The sequence below is a fragment of the Misgurnus anguillicaudatus genome, chromosome 21, assembly GCF_027580225.2.
Source record: "Misgurnus anguillicaudatus chromosome 21, ASM2758022v2, whole genome shotgun sequence".
NCBI lineage: Eukaryota > Metazoa > Chordata > Actinopteri > Cypriniformes > Cobitidae > Misgurnus > Misgurnus anguillicaudatus.
This window is the reverse complement of record NC_073357.2, coordinates 37,120,159-37,141,198: the sequence shown is the minus strand read 5'-3', so window position 1 is coordinate 37,141,198 and position 21,040 is coordinate 37,120,159. Positions and strand designations below refer to the sequence as shown.

At 37.4% G+C, this 21,040-nt stretch overlaps 1 protein-coding gene and 1 long non-coding RNA gene across 8 annotated transcripts in view; one reads left to right on the top strand and one right to left on the bottom strand.

The window, feature by feature from the left end:
* sall1a (spalt-like transcription factor 1a) overlaps positions 1 to 21,040 on the bottom strand; it is a 203,370-nt gene that overhangs the window by 174,162 nt on the left and 8,168 nt on the right. The window lies entirely within an intron of this gene.
* LOC129445489 (uncharacterized) lies at positions 11,951 to 13,956 on the top strand. The gene is made up of 3 exons (XR_012360282.1): positions 11,951 to 12,232; positions 13,459 to 13,518; positions 13,642 to 13,956. It is a non-coding gene; the product is annotated as an uncharacterized lncRNA (long non-coding RNA).

The window sequence follows — 21,040 nt, the reverse complement described above, 5'->3', positions numbered from 1 at the left end:
TAAGATGGGAGAGAGGGGAGGCTTTAGCCATGAGCTTTTTTATCAATCAACGTGTCAAAGCCGCTACTAAATTCGATTCTTATTTATCAGAACTGCCCGGTCGGACAGAGTGCCATGCGCAAGAGTCACAAATCTTTGCGCAAACTATACCATAACTCACGGCCGTAATCCGACGCAACGCCGCCTCATCGCAGGTGCCAAGATGATTGACCTAAAAACAAACACAGCATTATTGCAATGTTCTAATATGATGTGATCTGGAGTCAATCAAATAAGTAGTGATTTTCAACTGTAATGGAGGACGAGGTAAACGGGTTAAAACCATTCCGAGTCCTGTTTGGCTCAGAAACAGGATTTAAAATTTATTAGCAATATTAAACCGCATGTAAACTGCGTATTTTATTCCTGCTGTCAGTCTAGAGGCGGTGTGCAATGGCGCACTAGATTAACTGAGATACAAAAACACATCATCCCAGTTGACCAAACATGTCCATGTCAAAAATTTAAAGCTCAAAGGTCAGGACTAAGCTGTAATTTGCTCCCAATATAGGCTGATGAACAGGGCAGCATTTGTTTCCATCTGATCATACGTGCCTGATTATCTTGTGTGCCAATCAATTTTGTAGCGATCTAAAACACAGGCACCGAACAAAAGAGATAGATGGGGAATAGTAAATAAAGCTGGACCCTAAAACACATGAATCACAGTGTTATTACATTCCCACACCTCTCGTAACAGGTATTGATCACAGAGTGTGCATGAACTATAGGCTGCATTGTTAAAAGACAGCACGGGTAGGATTTGATAGAAAGGAAGAGTGCAATCAAAGGCAATAAAGACAAAGGCCTAAGTGCAAACACACACACACACACACACACACACACACACACACACACACAGGCAACATAGAGAAATGGAAAAATGTTTGATGATTACTCTCTGAAACCAGAAACATTAGGTCACTATGTGAGATTTACGAGGCCACAATTTTAAAGAAAGACTCCACTTTTCAATTTTTCAACATGGGGGTCGTGTTTTTCAACATTATTTTGATAAAAAAAAGGAAGCACTGCAGCTACCTTAAGCGGTAAATAATTCAACTCGGAATGGCCTGAAAGTTATAAATCCTTTTAAGCCAGTCAAAGGATCAGCAGATTTCAAATGAATAGAAGCTTCCTTCATGAAAATATATCTTCAGATTGATTTCCAAGTGATTTAGCTAACATCTCCCTCAAGCTAGCAAAATGGGAAAAATGGATCAGACCAGCTTTTTCGATACGACAGGGGAATACGCCAAAATTATGAATGAAATGTCACATCCAAATGCAACGGTGAAATGAGGGTGATCAATCTAAGGCGCTTATGACGATGAACAGAGTGAGACACGGGATTGAACCTGTGTGTTTTGACAGCTTTGATTGGATTAAACACTCGCTAATGGGATCATTTTTCATGGGAAAAGGTATTCCTTAAAAACAGGGCAATCAATTATTATGAATTATACATAGCTCCAGTCAAAGTCAACCATCATTAATATGTCTCATTATCATTTTCTTCATTTTCCCTCAGAACTGAGACATCTCCATTCTTCCCTCATATATCTTTCAAAGAAATTAAACATATATTTCCATTGAGTATGCCTTTGTATTAATGTCACGAGCAGGGCTTGGCAGTAACGCCTACACAGTGTGTGTTTGGATATGTGTGCACACATGCATGCCTGTCTGTGTGTGTAAAGATGACTAATAATTTCAAATATTTTTTCACTGATGCATTAGCGTCAAGATTTTCTGGTACCATCTTTCATCAAGTATACATTACTGTGTGTGTATGTCTATGTGCATGTGTCAGAGAGTCACGCTGGTGTGTAAACACAACACCAAACACTTAACTATGACATCATTTGAGTAGCAGTTATTTATGGTGATTTTTAGAGGGTGGAAGTGGTCTTGTTTTCTTTGCACGTCTCCTCTTTTGCTCCTGGTCTGTGAGGTTCTCCCATGCCTCCATTACGCTGATGGATGTGGAAGGCACGCAGGCCAGAGAGAAGGGAGATGGTCGACTGGTTTTAAAACAAAGGGAACCCACAGCACTGATTGGTGGGTTATGGGCAATGGCTTCTTTTACAATGGAAGCTGTTGTTAGGGATGTTGTTGGTTACAAAGATACCACACGCACACAGCATAACGGCCTGAAACCACATGACATGAACAGATACATTAGATGAGATAACACCCCGCCCATAAAAACACGAAATCACTAAATACAAAGCCTTTTGCCCAGAGGAAAAATGTATCGTTCAGCGCTTACTGTTTTAATGCTCAGGAGATTTGACGGAGATTTTAGTTGTGTTTAATTTATGTATCAACTCAGTCTCAGATGTTTTTATCTTAAATTTAGGATAAATAAAAAAGAAACAAATGAGACAATTGTTAAAATGCTTTAAGAGTACGGAGCTTTGAAATGAATGTAGATTCTATCAAGTAGTTAAAATAATCTTGGATTTTGGTAAATCTGATGAGAAATGTTTGAAATCTATAATAAATTAGATTTTTGTTTGCAGACTTGGTCAATCTGAACTCAGATTGTGACACTGTTGAGGTCTTTTCTGAAACACTAAAGATCTTTGCACATTGGGTCCGAAATACCCGTCCAAAATTTCTGCATGTTAAAAAATAAATACCACCACATGTTGTGTCAATCACGTTTACAGACTGCCTCCAAAACTTTTGTTTGTCATAAAAAAACTGATCAAGTTCGTGATTTGTGTTTTTTCGCATCCGTAGCAAGCATTTTGAATTTTGAGAGGCGTTTTGACATCAGAGCCACTTTACAAGTGAACGCCAACATCAAGAATAGCGCTTAAAGTTGATCCACATCATCACGCAGCTCAAAGTATGACAAACAAAGAGACGGAGTATAAAGACATATACAAAGTGCCATGATTTTCAGGTATGGTAATCCACACTCGAAATGTGACCTCTGCAGTTAACTCATTCCAGTATAGTTAAAGGAAAACACCACAGTTTTTCAATATTTTACTATATGTTCTTACCTCAACTTAGATGAATTAATGCATAGGCCTACTTATCTTTTTTCAATGCATGCACTTTTAATCTTTGTACAGCGCTTCTTGAATGTGTTGGCATTTAGCCTAGCACCATTCATTCCTATGGCTCCAAACAAAAGTTTTATTACTTGTGTAACTACTGTATTCATTTAACAGTCTTTAAATAAGGAAAACATGGAAGTGTTTGGTGACTTCTAAATTCATCCCTGTTTGGAGCCATAGGAATTAATGAGGCTAGGCTAAACGCTAACACATTCACGAGGCGCTGTACAAAGATTAAAAGTGCTAGCATTGAATAAAGATAAGTATGTATTAATTCATCTAAGTTGAGGTAAGAACATAGTAAAACATTGAAAAACTGTGATGTTTTCCTTTAACACACACACACACACACACACGGAACAAGAAGCAATTAGGAAAGCTGCCATGCTTAAGTTAGCTAAACGATAGCTTGTTGCTATTCATCCATTCACAGGGAATAGTGGTAATGCAAGCCTATATGAAAAATAAATGTATGGTTCATATCCAACAAACATATATCTTTCTTCCTTAAATCGGTTCATTGTTTCATGTAAGTCCAATATGTGTCCTATACAAAATCAGACCGATTATGGCCACTTTCATACTAAAGCACACATAAAACTTGTAAGGGACTTTTGGGTCATATATAAATATTGTAAGAAATCTTATATGAGTTCTATATGATAACAGTATGCAATGGTGTATGTTATAAGTAGAAAATATAGGAAATAACTGATATTTATATACAAAACATTTAAAGATCTTATATTGAATCACATGCTAGTCAAATTAAAGTCATACAGGATTCATTCACATTTTGTATTGTTTTGCGAATTCTTTCGCAACTAATGAAATGATTCGCATCGCATCACACACAGTGTGCAAGGTTTGTGTGCGTGACAAATTTGTAGGATAATGAATACGAAAAAACATATACGAAGATTACCGACTACAGTGTGCAAAGATCTCAATTGAGACATTTGTGAGTTTTCTGAGTGGCAGGAGACTTAAACAATTCCTTTCGCTCTTCATTTACAGTAATGTCATTTATGTCTAGGAGAAATAATTTAGATATTAAGAAAATCTCTGATTTTTGTTTGGAGTGCACACACCCTCAGACACACGTAAATCCGGTAAACAGAATTATAAACGCATAAAAGAGCAAGAAATAAGAATAATAAACAATAAATTCTTAAATTGTCCCTAAAGCAAAGCTGCCAAAGACAACAGTAAAGCATGCTAGGATCAGTCAGATTAAATTCTGCAGGGGTTTCTATTTCACATTTAATCAAGTAGGGCATTTCAGTAATAATATTATAAAAAATCTTAATAAAAATATTGAAAAGTGAGGACTAACACAATCATACAGTGAAAGATATTCATGGCTGAAACCAAATAGCAGGGGTATGGATTATGGATTTCCTTTCTGTAATTCCAAGGAGGAAATTCTTCTGTGGAAAATCTACAAAATCCTACCTGACAATATGGTCATTGATCTTAGACTCTGATTTGTACTACAATGGTCTGTGGTGGGTAACGGGGCAAGAAGCATGAGGTTTATTTTGTAGTTATTCCTGGTCATGTTCTTTATGGTCTTGTGAGTTACAATACGCAGGTCTTTTTATTCTAGACACACTCTCCCCTTGCCCAAAAGCATCCACCGAGCATGACCATAACGCATAAAACACTGTCGCGTGGCTCCGCTGCATGGCCATTATAACTGCCATTAGTGAGCAGACCTCACAAAGAGCATCAGAGAGAGACGCATTGATTCAGCTGCTTAGTCCAAATCACGCACTGAAATGACCCAAATAATTCACCACACGCATCTCAACACGCAGCCGCAAATTGGCGTATTAGCGATGTATTGCGTGCCGATTGGGTCAATCTGTCCTGTTGTAAATATTCACAGTCCAAATTGGTTCAAACATGCAGTTCCTGTCAAGAGCCCGCATTGACGATCTTTAGGTTCCTAAAGTAAGCATTTCTTTCTTACGTGTTTGTGCAACAAAACAATTCTGTGGATATAAAAGGCGCTAGACAAAAAAGCTTTTAGGAACCTTTATTAACTGCTAATATCATTTTTTATATAAAAATGCAAATAGGAGACATATTAACAGACTAGACTTCTGAATAAAGTCCAAAAACAACTTCTCAGTTGTTTTTGAAACCACCATTGGAAGTGCTGCAGGAAAGTCACACCACCTCTACAATCCGAGATGCACCTGTTCTGTAAAGTAAAGGACCTCAGCCCTTCTTCCTCTTTCTAATTTTGTTTCTCCCCCTTTCTCTTTTTTCCCCTTATGCCTTGTTGAATTCAATACAGGTCCACTTTAATTAATTAGCCCTAAATAAATAATGTGGGAGCAACCTATTTAGAGGTTTTTATTCTCCAGACATAAAAGTCATTAATTATAACACTCACGGCAAGAGAGTCTGATAAGAGACACTAAGTGCTACTTCAACTCCGGGCAGCGCATGTCCACCTGAATATCAAATTCAAAATTAACAACGACAACGCAAACAATGACAAACAGCTGCGGGAATCGCCGAAGTCATACTCTGATATCATTCTTTGTGTCTGTGTGTCAAAAATCAATGTTAAAATGTTGTTGGAGGGGAATAATGGAAACGGATAGGGAGTCGGCAGTCAGAATCAGTCTTGTTTGTTTGTGAAAGGCTGAGGAGACAGGTGAGATTTGCCCTTATTACCAATGTCAGAGATTCGATTAGGCAGCGGGAAAGCAAATGATCCCAATGAACTTGTGATTAATCCGGCTAAGGTCTATTCACTAATGTAGCAGAATGCATTAAAGGCATAAGCTAATGGGGACAGGACATCAATTCAGATACAAATGAACCACATTTGCATCGGGCGCTTATTGACTGCTGTAACAAAACGAATTACGAAAGGTAATCTACTTATGAACCACCCGTATGGATGAAGCATGATTTCCTCCATATCTGTGCTTCCACTCTGAATCAGGCCGGGATTTGCCTTTTTAATCGATTTACTTCATCAATGCTTGCTGACTGACGAGACAAACAGACTTAAGCCGAAACGTATGTCAGCAAAGGTCTAAATAATGTTTTTAGCTTTGGGCATACAGTGTACACTTAACTTAAGTAGGTATCAAGACGTAGGTTTGTGCTGACCTTTGACTACTGACACCTGTAAACAGCTTGAAAGCGTGAGATAGTTTAATTGAACGTTTAATAATATAGAGGTTGCTCTGTTGCTGGTTGCCTGCTGTTTTTCTTGAACTCAAAATTTAAATGCATACTAAGTTTTTCTAAGCCACATGTGCAAACAGAACTTATTTGTTTTAATATCTGTGGTATCACAAATACTATGACAGCTGTACTTATGACAGCTTAAACGTAATAATTGTAAAATTTATTTCTGAATCTGTTATGTCATCCAACCCAACCTCAAAAGAAATTGTACGTACAGTAGGATTATTAGGAACACCTGTTCAATTTCTCATGAATGCAATTTTCTAATCAACCAATCACATGGCTGTTGCTTCAATGCATTTAGGGGTGTGGTCCTGGTCAAGACAATCTCCTGAACTCCAAACTGAATGTCAGAATGGTAAAGAAATGTGATTTAAGCAATTTTGAGCGTGGTTGTTGGTGCCACAATCTGCTCAGTTACTGGAATTTTCATGCACAACCATTTCTAGGGTTTACCAAGAATGGTGTGAAAAGGGAAAAACATCAAGTATGCGGCATTCCTATGGGCGAAAATGCCTTGTTGATGCTAAATGTCAGAGGAGAATGGGCCGACTGATTCAAGCTGATAGAAGAGCAACTTTGACTGAAATAACCACTCGTTACAATAGAGGTATGCAGCAAAGCATTTGTGAAGCAACAACGCGCACAACCTTGAGACGGATGGGCTTACAACAGCAGAAGACCCCACTGGGTACCACTCATCTACACTACAAATAAGAAAAAAAGGGCTACAACTTGCACAAGCTCACCAAAATTGGACAGTTGAAGACTGGGAAAATGTTGACTAGTCTGCTAAGTCTCGATTTCTGTTGGGACATTCAGATGGTAGAGTCAGAATTTGGCGTAAACAGAATGAGAACATGGATCCATCGTGCCTTGTTACCACTTTGCAGGCTGGTGGTGGTGGTGTAATGGTGTAGGGGATGTTTTCTTGCCACACTTTAGGCCCCTTAGTGCCAATTGGGCATCGTTTTAATGCCACGGCCTACCTGAGCATTGTTTCTTACCATGTATATCCCTTTATGACCACCATGTACTCATCCTCTGATGGATACTTCCAGCAGAATAATGCACCATGTCACAAAACTTGAATAATTTCAAATTGGTTTCTTGAACATGACAATGAGTTCACTGCACTAAAATGGCCCCCACAGTCACCAGATCTCAACCCAATAGAGCATCCTTGGGATGTGGTGAAATGGGAGCTTCGTGCCCTGGATGTGCATCCCACAAATCTCCATCAACTGCAAGATGCTGTCCTATCAATATGGGCCAACATTTCTAAAGAATGCTTTCAGCACCTTGTTGAATCAATGCCACGTAGAATTAAGGCAGTTCTGAAGACAAAGGGGGGTCAAACACAGTATTAGTATGATGTTCCTAATAATTCTTTAGGCGAGTATTTATGGTGGCCAATTTGTATGACATAATATGATGTAAATTGCACAAAAATGCATGATTACTAGAAAAAGTGTCCCAGGGGTACAGGCAAATAAAAAAAAAAAATAGATCATACTAATTCATACAAATTAGAGGCCATCTTGTTAAATACATATGAGTTCTTGTGAGATTGTGTTGGGTCATCCGTTGAAATTAAACTACTTTCCTCATTTGTAACATGTAAATATCCCCCATGTAAAAATTTGAAAGGCCTGTATTCCAGATAACACCACTCTGGCGTGTTTATAATCTGTCTGAGAATGTCTTAAAGGCTCCTCACTCAACCATCCGCCAATGCCACTGGGGGCCCGGATCTCGCGGTATCTATGGGCTCTGCTGTGCCACTTTATCCCAGACACTCTCTGTGGCACTGCAACCTCTTTTCCGGATGCCTACCTCCCGACACCTCCACCACTGGATAAAAGACAGAGCTTTAATCCTCGCTTTGTTCTGCTGCACAGATGGACATGAAAGAGCTCTCGGGTGGATTGCTCTCCTCCAAGTCCCCGGGCAGCAGGACGGTCCGGAGAAAACGGTATTATCAATAATTCCATGCTCTTAACGTGGGGTCTTAGTGCACGGGAAATATTCCACAAACTGACAGGGATCTATCTTGCCTCTCTTTCCCGCGGTCCCTCTGGTAATGACACTTTTGCAAGCCTGTCTAATACCACCTAGTAAGTGATTTTTGTGTTTTTTGGAAAGGCAGGGGGGAATGGAAAGAAGGCTAAAAATGAAGAAAGAGAGCACGGTTCTATTTGATGTTTCGATCTGGGATTGATCTACGTGGAGAAGCAGGGATGGAGAAAAGGGGATTATTGGCTTGCTGAGATAAGTTAGATGTAGGGGATCTGTGAGAAGTGTTGTAAAGAACTGCTGTTTCCACACAAATTCTGAACTGCTCATGAACTCCTTTGAAAAGTACCCGTGTCCTTTAGAATGGGAGTCACAGTCTACTGATATTTACAGTACTTCCCCACATGCACATTCATTTACAGGCAACACACAGAATCCAAAATTTACTTTATGACAAAACCTGGCAATGGCAAGTAAATTTAGAAAATTTGTTTGCCTTTAAAGGGGACATATCATGAAAAACTGCCTTTTTATATGTTTAAGTGCTATAATTGGGTCCCCAGTGCTTTTATCAAACTAGAAAATGTGAAAAAGTTCAACCCAGTAAATTAGTTTTGGTAAACCATTCTCCTATGTGAAAAATAGGTTATTGAAATTTGGCTTGTGATGTCAAAAAAGGATAATACCGCCCCTTCATCTAGACTAGGGATGTCAATTTATGCATTTTCCCATATTCGATGATCGTTTAAATTAACGATCAATCAATAGAAAATTCGTTAACTGTAATAGTGCAAATACAGACATGAAAGTGTGCATCAAAAAGCCAGCTTCTCTCAAAGATTTTATTTTGTCTAAATAACATGCTAGTGGGATTGTAAAATAAGTAAATGTAGTTGGTGTTTTAATAAAAATAATCAATTTAATCTCGTAATCAAAAATATAATGACTAATAGACACTAGGGGTGTAACGGTACATGTATTCGTATCGGACCGTTTCGGTTCAGGGCTTTCGGCACGGTGCACACGTGCACCGAAAGGCCGCATGCAATCTTTTATGTGCGCCTGTGCGGAACATAATACGTGGGTTTTCACACGAACATATTAAGTGGCGGAAGTCTCCGTGTTCAGCGCAAGTCTTCTGTCAAACATATAACATAATTCGGCCCGCAGAAGGTTTTTATTTACTTAGTTGTATATTCGTTTGATTATTGATGTAAACGTTTACGTGTCGTGTGTAAAAGCGCATGTTAAACGCGTGTCAACGCGCTGTTTTGTTCTTTCAAAAGTGAGTGAGAGGATGCACATCTTTCGTTGCTACGCAATCATGAGACGCGCTTTCTGTGACAGCGAGAATAAGGAATGCTTGATCAGATTTTTCATCTGCACCTCACGTCAATCATATCAATGTCCCAATGCGATCAGCTGGTCGGGACCGAGAAGAGCTGTAACCTGGGCTTACTCAGCTGTTACTCAGCTGCGGAGGGGTTTGTTATTTTAAATCACAGCTTACATTGACAACACAAGCAAAGCTTAGGAGAAACGTGCAAAAGATCAAAGATGGCTATGTATGCAACTCACTAATCTCAAAATGAGTGTATAATAAGTATATCATCATGTTGCTTGCTATGCAGTTACACATAGAGCAGTAATATTATTTTTATACAGAGATGGTACATAGCCAATTCAATACTGTGAGTTAAACAATCCAAAATAAATCAAAACAGAAAATGTTTGGTGGCAAAAATGTTGGCTAATAGTTCATAAATGCATTCAGGAATTGAATTTGTTAGTTTAGTGCAAGGTTTAAGTAGAAAAAGTTTAAGAGAAGGTTAAGAAAAGAGTTACCTACTGTTATAAAATAATGTAAAAAAGAACTTTGCAGTAGTATTTTATTTATTATTTTTTTCATTTTATATATATTTTATATATTATATTTTAATAAAAATTGTTTAAAAAGTGTAAACGAATTGTAAAAAAGTTTATAGTAAAGAACCTGCAGTTTAATGTTTGCATTTTCCCCTTACTGTACCGAAAATGAAACGAACCGTGGCCTCAAAACCAGGGTACGCACCGAACCGTGATTTTTGCGTACCGTTACACCCCTAATAGACACAGTATCCTGCTCATAACAGGCACTCCGCACAGTCGGATGAAAGTCTGTGCATCCATGACAAAATAAAAGTTTCATTATCATCAAGTGTTATTTTTCTAGTTGTTCACCTCACTTTCTGTGTCGTTGATACACCGTTTGTTGTAATTATATTCAAGAAGCACACGAAGGGCACTTTTCTTTAGGTGCTAATATTATGAAGATTTCAACCTTCCATTAGAAAACCCGCAACAGTCAACTTGGCTAGCGTGTAGCGCCTCAGACAGTCAATAATAATGATCAATAATATATGTTGCGGACTTTCAAAGTATAACGACAGTCATTTACAGTTTACATTTTAGTTTCTTGTTAAAATTTAAGATACCATTTTAATCTGTTTATTAAAAACAGCTTCTCTTCTCCTTCCCTGTATATAGCAGCTTGGCTATGCTAATCATGGTTGCTTCCCTGAAGTCTTTGCTTTCAGTTTCCTAACCATATTTACATTTTCTGCATCTGACTCTCTCAGATCCACTGATGATGCCATTTCCTTGCGTTAGCAGCCAGCCTCGTCTGGCATGAGGTTAAAAAGCCCAGATGTGTGTTTGGCATCGAGCATCACTGTGATCATTGTTAGTTTAACTTCTGCGCGCTTGTTTCATTTTTTTCACCGGCTGTATGTGCTTTGCGCAGGCGCTGCACAAACGTGCTTGCTTTTCCGTCAGTCGTTAAGTTTTATCGATTTAAATCTTATCGACAATTAATCAAATAACGATTAATTGTTAACATCCCTAATCTGGACTATCCAACCACGCCACTGCGATTTAGTGCAAAGATCAGCTCATTTGCATGTTAAAGGCACACCCAAATTTTTGCTCACACCTACAAAGTGACAATTTTAACATGCTATTATAAATGATCTATATGATATTTTAAGCTGGAACTTCACATACGTACTCTAAGGACACCAAAGGTTTATTTGACATCTTAAAAAAGTCTTGTGAAATATCCCCTTTAATATTTCGTATCGGCCATGAAACTATATTTTGACAAACAGCGCAGGTCACTGCATAGTCACCTGGGAAAGATGTTAAACTTCACAAAAACAAGATTGAGTGCAAAACAGGATTTTGCTTTCTTACAGTATACAGAATTTTCATTTTAAAAGCATTGCATTGTTTGCTTAGCCACATGCAGTTCTGGAGAGGAAAAATACTACAGAACTCAATTTTCTCTCCATGTGGCTGAAACATATTTGATACTGTATTTATTTAAAGCATGAACTGGGTAAAATACATTGTGAGTTCCAACAGATGTTTTCTTTAGTAGACAGTTATGCCTTTGATTGGATCTAACAGTTAAAGGTGCAGTGTGTAAATTTGCAGCATCTAGTTGTGAGTTTGCAAATTGCAATCAACTCGATAGTCTACTGCTCACCTCTTGTTTTTTAACACATAGACAGGCCCGTCGCGACAAGGCAGGCAAACCAAGCAATTGCCTGGGGCCCCGGAATTTTCTGGGGCCCCAAGACAACGACTGGTTGAGAATAAATGCAACGACAAACTGTGTCCCTTTGATAGTCAATGCAATGCAGTAAAGTGCAATGACACTGTTATTATCGGAATCCCCCTCAAGAGGGCCCCCTCTCAGTACTAGTCGCTGACAATAGGCAGCCAGCCAACCATGTGATCTCTGCTACCGGCAAAATACAAAACTTCGGCAGTCATCATGAAGCGGATTTATGCTTCTGGAAGCCAATAAAGAAAGGAAGAGGAGTATAAGAAAAAACAAGATAGTGGTAAGTAATAATTTACATTGGATGAAATAGCTCTACTTCTCTTGTGCAAATGATGTAATTTTGCAGCAGGTAGGCAGTAGCAAAAGTCTGTTTATGTTAGCTATACCTGCCTGATGGCAAATGCTGCTTGTAACGAACAGTTAGTCAACTTTTTTCTCGAACAAACGGAATATGGTTATATACTGTAATATGTTTTTTAACGAGATAAGGAAGACGCAGATCTGTTTCAAAATCGCTGTTTAATTCCATGACGTTGATGTAGCTTAGTAATAGGTTTAAATGAAAGTGCTAATGAAACGAACTATTCCACACCATGATAATCTATTTAACAAAATAATGTATCTACCAAATGGGGTTAGGAAAACGACACGATAAATTCTGTGCATCAAACAATAGCTTGGGAAGTTTTTAAGCATTGGTAGTTGTGAAAGCAGCCGCATCCCTTATAAATATCAAAATATGGAAATGCTATTGCTAAAATATCTTTTCGGTAACACTTTATAATAACCATCATTAATAGATGGTAAATTGTTAGTTATTTAATCTTTAGTTATTGTCATTTAACTGTTAGCAAACCGATCGTTTCACTTAATAAATACTTTGTAAACAATCTATACGTTATTTACCAGAAAGAGGCAGAGGAACATTATTTTTTCATAGCTTATCTTAATGTGCTAGTGTCAGGATATACAGTAGTGACAGTTTATGCAAATATGACATTAGTTACCAACAGATTTTGAACAGTTACTTTATTCTGTGTAGCAATGTTTACACTGTTACAAGTACAGTATCAGGACAACTCACATGTTTCACTGGTACTGTTTATTAACTATTTAACAAAGTATTATAGTCATTTGTTGCAACTTTGTCTATGTTTATAGACAGTTTACAAACCAACAAAGTTAGTAACCCTTAACAAAGTGTTAGGAATATTTGGTCCGTCTATCTATGTAATGTTTATAGATGTTTTAAAAATGGTTTCTTAAAGATCTACAAGCATTTTTAATCATTACCCGATACCTAATATATTATATGATAGATATGTGTGTTACAATAAACTGTTAATTTACAACACTACTAATAATTAGTCATTTAATTATAATTTCATTGTTTGTTAACAGTAAAAAGACTGTTTGCTAACAGCTAAATGACAATTAAAGATTAATTAACTATCAATCTTCTGATTGTTATTATAAAGTGTTACCATCTTTTCTTTCTCTCTCAAGGTGCTTTGCTTAAATTTCTCAGCGCGCAGGCTCTTCCTAAAGATACATCCACTGATGAAGGTAGAGTGAATTTCTCTCACTGAGCTGAGCTGTTTATAGTGACCTCTTTCAATATGCTAACAGTGAAATGGTGAAATGTACTTAACAGGTAATTTCAGATTTTTTTTAAAATTATTTTCCCAGCTACACCATCAACGTCATCCTCAACATCAACAGATGCATCACTTCTCAGTGCTGATGTTTCCTCTATAGCACAAGGTACCACAAGCTCTATAATTATAGCTAAAATCATGCACAGCCCAAAGTTTAAACTGATAAGTGTGTGCTGTCATATTGTTAGAAAAAAAAACAGTGCAAATCACTATTGAATTCCCACCAAACTGTGTAAATAAACATTAAACTGTAAACCTTAAACTGTATGGCTATGCTGTGGTTCCTGTAGGCTTTGCGTGCGTGTGGGGGGGCCTCCATGTCCATTTTGCTTGGGGCCCCCAAATTCCTTCAAACGGCCCTGCACATAGAGAAGCTACGGTAGCTGCCACCGGACAAACATGTCATAGTTTTAGACAACTTAGTAAAAAAGTTTGTCCGTTAAGGGCTTCTGTAGAAACATGGCTGCACAAAATGGCGCTTCCACGTAAGGGGACCCTCGGTGTATGAAGATAAAACGTCTCATTCTAAGGTAATAAACACATAACGGTTCATTATAAAAAGGTCTTTATACACCCCTGATAATATAGTTTTGTATATTATTTAGTATTTCTGTCAAGAGATCCTTCTAAAAATTACACACTGCACCTTTAAAGCATGCTCGGTATGATTTGCAGTTCATAGTAAAGTTTCTATCAACTTCACCATTAACTATTTTGCAGTGCTTGGCAAATGTTAATCCTGTACCCTGCAGGTAGAATTCTCATTTGAAAAACTAAAAATAACTTTTCTTTAATCAAGACGTGTGCAAATACAGTTTTGAAAACATTGTAAACAGTGTGCTGATATAGGTGACACCTCAAATCTGACTACTGCAAAATAACACCACAATGGCTTTTACTTTTATCTCATTTAAACCTTTCTTGGCAAGAGAGAAAATTCACTAAGCATGCCAGCAGGAAGCCAGACATCTGCTTTCAAATGAACATGTTCCACATACAGGGAGGGTGAGACGAGTGTCGTGTTCTCAAATAGGGAAGATAGAGTGATTTGTATGTATGTGTTTATGTGTGTGTGAGAGATAGAGGGTGTCTGGGAGGTTGTGGGGTGTTAGCAGAGCTGTGATGTTGCCAGTCACAGTAAGGGGGTAGTGTGTGTATGTGTGTGTGAACTGTAATGGATAATGTAAAAGCAGATGGGTATCTCCTGGGAGATAGAGAGAAATTCAAGCAGATGGTCCTATTGCTTCTTATTTATGTGTTGCGGGGCAAGCGCGCGCACACACACAGCCATTTACACACACTCTAACCATATGATGGATCATTATAGAGTGCATTGCATAAACACCAATATGTTTTTAAACCTGGATGGCAAAACTTAAAAACCGCAAAGGGAGAGAGTGAACATAATAACTCAAAGCCTGCTGACAGGGTGGGGACTCCATTGCCATGCTAATATGAATAAACCTTGTTATAGCCAATCCGGTCACTCTATTAACTGGTATGTTATACGCAGAACAGACAAAAGGAGAGTGACTGGCATATATAAGAGAAGTGAAATCTAGAAAGGCCTCTTCGATGTCGCCAAATGTTGTATTAAACCATTCATAAAAAAACATAAGCTATTTAGCAGTGGTAATGGGTACGAATTAACAAATGCATATGGATCAAACTCTTACAAGTCAACACGAATAAAAGTGACGAATGTGGGCATGACCTGTCATTAATCGTACTGCAACATTAACCCTCGCGAAATGCATTTATTGCAGTCGTACAGGCTTTTGCTGTATGCCATTACCATAATTGTTCCCTTTTGTTAATGATTGCCAATTGCGTGCTAAGGCCAAGGGGTGACAGGGGTCAGTGTTCAACAGGCACACACACTCGCATCCATGTATCAGCAATGAAAGTGGTTAGTGGTTATTCTGACTCTTTGACCCGCTCAACCTCGGCGGGGTTAATTCTGTCTCCATGGACACAGACAGATTGGGTAATATGGAGCGCTCTCAATCCGGCAGGTTATCTCCATTAATAACACACACATAGACATAGTAATTGGTGTAGTAATGTGGGAGCACTGAAGTGAGGACCATCTATTGGATCCAAGATTACATACTGCTCCCTGTCCCTACTCTCTCTCATAAAGACAGTCCAATACTAACCCACTTTACGCCCTCCGAGATTATGGCTTAGAGCTGCCTGGTTACATCTTTACGGGGAGCTGGTCATCTTTCTTCCAAAATGTGTCAAAATGACTTGGGAAAACACAGAGAAGATAAACTGTTGTATTACATTGGTCCAAACCGGTACAAATTGTTTTCTTTCGGGGGCTCACAAGTCATCCCAATGTAAACATGATTTTCCGATATAAGGAACACTGATTTCGCTCTTCTATTCGAAACCTCTATAATGACTCCCAACCATATAATCAGCTTTTCAAAATGTCTGTTCAGCATTTAAATATATTTACTATAGTAGCGAGGAGAAATTAGTTGTTAAACTCCCCAGCGCCAGCTGTTATTAATATTTGCTTTTCATTTCAGCCACGGGAACCACACAGGGCAGGAGTGTGATCTTCCGAGATTTCGTGACCCTGGAGCAGGATATTACGGCTGAAATGTGTACGACCCACGCGGGTGAACAAACTGGGCTGTTGTTATTTGATTAAGTTCTTCCTTTTTAATGTGCATCAACTTGATGATGCAAAAACGTCTGCGGGCATAACAGCAAAAACAAGCCTAAATATCGTTATGTGGGAGTAGACAGCACTGTGTGTGGAGTTAGCAACTTTGCTGTTTGTATTCAGAGGAGATAAAACACTAAAACACAAACACAGATGATTCCCCCTCTTTAGATGTTTGCTAAAGCTAGGGTGCCGTGTTGCCTTTTTTAGCACCCTTAAATTTGTTTTTCCACTGTTACTCTCAGGCAGTTAGGGTCGCTACCATGTGATGAAAAAAAAAGCGTCCTGCTAAACACATCCTTGATGTGGTACAGTACAGTATTTAGAAGAGTATCAAAGAAAGAAAGTAAAAAAAGAAAGAAAGAACAGAAGCCTAAACTATTCAAGTACAAAACTTAGTCGTTTTACTTGGGGAAAACAAAAAATAGAAATTCATTTATTCAGCCTCATGTTGTTTTAAAGGTGCAGTGTGTAAATTTTAGCGGCTTCTAGTGGTGAGGTTGAAAATTGCAACCAACGGCTCAGTCCACTGCTCACCCCTCGCTTCTGAAACTCACAGAGAAGCTACGGTAGCCGCCACCGTAAAAAAATTTTTATCGATGGAGACAACTTAGTAAAAAAAAGTTGTCCATTAAGGGCTTCTGTAGAAACATGGCGGCACAAAATGGTGACTTCCACGTAGGGAGACCCTCTGTGTATGTAGATAAAAGCAGAGATGACGTTTTTTGTGGGCGGAGCCCAACTGGTGGCAGAAAGTGAATGCTTCTCAATAGCTGTGTGAACTGTTTTAGCGTTAAACTGTGATTTTTATGGATCTGGTGTTCTGTAGAAGTCTGTTTCCCCTATATTTCTCTTAAGAATGTTTCTTATAACGTTTTCACCAAGTTACGTTTATTTTTTTTAATAAATTAAAAGTTTAAATGGCTTGGCTACTAATTATGTGCATGTATGTAATGTGTATATATTGTTCTTTATTGGTAAATCAATTATTTTTACAGTATGAATCGCTGACGTACTTATAAGAGCAATACTATCATGTATTCTGTATAATATCATTTATTAAATATTTCATCATTTTCCTGTTTTCAATTTCTTCCTTATATTTATAGCCTACGTGTTTGTTCTAAAACTATTGGGGTGGTTTCCCGGACAGGGATTAGCTTAATCCAGGACTAGGCCTTAGATTAATTTGGAAAAATAACTAGTTTTAACAAACATGCTTTACTAAAAACATTACCTGTGTGCATTTTGAGGTGAAACAAAGAGCACTGATGTATTTTAGGATATGTCAGTGCAAGTTGTTATCAGTTTGGACAGCTCTTAAAAATGTTTTAGTCTAGGACTAGTCTAATCCCTGTTCGGGAAACCGCCCCATTATGTTTACATACAAATTAATTTGTATAGGCCTGTTTATATATTATTAACACTTTACATCGTGTGTGTGTGTGTGTGTGCTATGTTTATATATTTATTAGTAAACATCATAATTTAGAACAAACAGGAAGAAGACATAGGCTAAGACATAAGGTAAAAAGTAGTAATAGAAAACGAAAAAATATGAAAACTTTAATAAATGGTAATATTATTGATATTATGAACTAATTCAAATCTTTAATCTTTCTAAATAAATTATAAACGTAACGTGATGAAAACGCTATAAGAAACACAAAGAGGGATCAGACTTCGACAGAACACCGGATATCTTCTCTAATTATTTTATATTCAAATTATTAAAAGATTTCCAAATGATTTCATCACTCTAGTCTGTCCGGTTGGGGGCTTATTGCAACCATAAACACCTACGTTTATCTTCAAATGGTGTCTTCGATGACGGTATACTATAAAAATAAAGGTCATCTATTTTGGCATTCCTATTCTGACACTCAACAGCACAAAACATTTTTTAGTGAGTTATATTGTTCGTTTCACTCGTGTCTCATTCATTTCCACTGTTTTTCTGCCACCACATGCGCGCGTGACGTAACTGTGATGTCGACTCACAAAAGGTCTATAAAAAGGTCTTTATACACCCCTGATCATATAGTTTTGTATATTATTTTGCATTTCTGTCAAGAGATCCTTCTAAAAATTACACACTGCACCTTTAAACCTGTATGAGTTTCTTTATTCTGTTGAATGAAAAGAAGATATTTTGACAAATAATTGTAACGGTACACATTGACTTTTATAGTAGGAAAAAAAACAAATACTATTGAAGTAAATGGGAACCATCAACTGCTTATCATCATTTATCAAAATATCTTCCTTTATGTTTAAAAAAAAATAAAGAAACTCATACAGGTCTATTACAAGATCGGGGTATGTAAATGATAACAGAATTTTAATTTTTGTGTGAACTATCCCTGTAATCAGTTTATGTAAACTAGGGCTGTCACAATGATTAAATAATTGTCTCATCGCGATTGTTTGACCTCATCGCAATAATTTCAGATCACCGCAATGATTGCATATCTCTTTAAAAAACACAAGGCGGAGCTGCAGCACCTGTATAAATGAGACAGTATCTAATGGCGCTCCTTGACTGACAGTGTAATCATTTAATATAATAGAATATAATGTAAAAACAGCATTTAAAGAAATGCTGCAAAACTTTGATAAGCAGTATGAATTGCCAAGTAAAACATACATCTCCAAAGCAGCAATTTAAAATGTAGGGATTTTATTTCAGTTTTTGAAATATATTTTAATTAAATACTTACTTTTAAATATGTGTTATGTGTATTAATATTTACTGCCAGGTAAACCTTGCAAAATATTTAATTCAAATAATCACAACAATGTGTAAAAAATTATTTAAAAAAATGTATGAGAGTTAAATGTCAAAGCTCTAAAACAGCCAATTAATCGTCACAATTTATTAAACAATTAACCGTCAGCCAAATTTCATAATCGTGACAACCCTAATGTAAACTTGTACCATACCTCTGAAAAGATAATCTATTAGATGTGGTTATCATGTAACCTAATCAGTCATGCACATTAAATTCTCTTGAAATTAAATCTGACAAATTCCAAGAACGCACAGAGCAAACTATTGTAAGAAACATGCCGTTTTCAATTCATTTTCCATCAAGGGGCATGTGAAGACATATAGATGTCCCACCAACCCCCAAAAATACACACACACATACACAAAGACTTTCTTGCATGTAGCGGTTATCATGTGGAATGCTTTAAGTCTGTCCTTAGAAAACAACTTGCGCTAACGGCTCTTTCTGTACCTTTGATAAGATAGCGCTTTATCAGACAATCCACCCAAATATGCAGTGAATATTCCACCTTCACGTAGAATGGCAGGAAAAAGTGGGAGCAATTTTTATAGCATTCCACAAATTTTCCATGATCAAAAATCATGCCTGATCTTCCCTTTGTTGTTGAAAATGAAAGCAAACTACACTGAGGAGTTAAGGAGGGTAAGCGAATGATAGTGCAAATGAGGCAGAACTTTAAGGGCTTGCGTAGCTCTCCAATTCCATAGACGAATCTGTACCCCGCACTTCAAAGTGCTCCGTTTGATTCCGCAGGAACAGTGTTAGAGTCTGCACTCAATTTCAGAAATAATTTGCTTTGAGAAAGAATCTGGAAGCAATTTGTGATAGTGCGGCCAAGTCTCTTTGCTCTTTTTTCCTCTTTCTTCTTTTTCACAGAGAAAGTTATTGTAACTATTGACCTCTACAGTGCTTGAATGGCATTTCCAGGCATCCCGTGTGCCACTGTTATTACAGAACGGAACTTTTCAATCCAGATTGTCAGTGTTGTTCAGAGCCTCATGTTCCATATTCCACATGAGACCAATACAGCAATCCAGCTATACTGTATATGGGCGGTTCCTAAACCGTAGAAGACACACTCCTGGAGTACATACAATGCAAAAAAAAGTTTGGCTCATAAGTTTAACGGCTTGACATGGTTGCTCGATATTATGCGTCAATGTTTTATTGACAAAAAGTATTATTGACTGCTGCTGTTCAAACAAATTACAGTTCCTCTCATGGCATGATTATTTCTTATTTCATCAGTAGCACAAAGGATGCATGGCAAAGCATTATTCTTATATAAAATAACACCAAACCCAATGCATCAATTATGGAAATAAATACTTAAATAACACAAAACAAAATAAATATCTATAAAAATGTATTATGCATGCAATTCTAAACCAAAGTGTAATTCTTGGACCTATGAATGCAAAAACCGCTGTACTGTTTTGTCAATATTTCAATACGATGTAAATGGTTCTACTGGTTACATCTGTGTCGTCAGCATATTTTCTGAAAACAAATTACATTTACATTTATTCATTCAGCAGATGCTTTTATCCGAAGCGGCTTACAAATGAGGAAAAATGTAAGCAATTTATCATTGAGGAACCACAATATTAGCAATGCCAAAAAACTATTTTAATAGTAAACCAGAATAGTAAACAGCTAGAGAAGTCAAATAGCAAAGCAGAAGGTTGAAGAATTGTTTCGTTGGGTGCGTTTATATATGGTTATTGGTTAGTTAAGTGCTAGGAGAAGCTGATCAAATTAAGGCAGGTGTAAGCTTGTTTTACTACTAAGGACGATAAAGGTTCTAGTGAGAGACCCAAAATAATTCCATCAAAGCAGATTTCATAAACATTGTATCACTAAGTAAAGAGTTGTAATTGAATCTATTAAATGTCAAAGTTTATATATATTTTCCATGATTACGCTAGCTAACATTTTCCTCACATCTTTTTACACAC